We start from the raw sequence: 639 nt of genomic DNA, 5'->3' as shown, positions 1-639 counted from the left end.
AGGCTTATGATTGGGTCTTGTCCATCACATCATTCTCCTGATGATGTGATCCCGTTATCAACGACATCCAATGTCCATGGTCAGGAAACCGTAACCATCTATTGATCAACGAGCTAGTCAACTAGAGGCTTACTAGGGACATGGTGTTGTCTATGTATCCACACATGTATCTGAGTTTCCTATCAATACAATTCTAGCATGGATAATAAACGATTATCATGAACAAGGAAATATAATAATAACCAATTTATTATTGCCTCTAGGGCATATTTCCAACATCGCTGTCGCCGTGTACCGGAGGGGGGAAACGGCAATGTCGGGCCGACACGGAGGGAATCTTGGGGTGGGTTGGGCCGGGACTGTGTTGGGGGTGTAGCTATGGGCTGGGCTATGACAACCAGGTAAAAAGGTCCACTAGTCAAACCCCGTCCGGCGGAAGTCAAAGGGCTAGACCCGGCGGTCGTCTGTGTCAGGGTTAGACGGGACGGTGTACCTGGGGGGTAGCAATGCCGCGAGGTGTCGCAGTGGGCCCTCCTACGGTTGTGGAAGCGTAGTGGTAGGCTCAGGCACCCAACACGCGGCTCCGGGGTGTGCCCCCCTCATGGGCGTTGCTGCCACCGTGTCACAGAGGGGGGAAAC

The sequence above is a fragment of the Triticum dicoccoides genome, chromosome 3A, assembly GCF_002162155.2.
Source record: "Triticum dicoccoides isolate Atlit2015 ecotype Zavitan chromosome 3A, WEW_v2.0, whole genome shotgun sequence".
NCBI lineage: Eukaryota > Viridiplantae > Streptophyta > Magnoliopsida > Poales > Poaceae > Triticum > Triticum dicoccoides.
Note: the sequence above shows the minus strand (reverse complement) of the source record.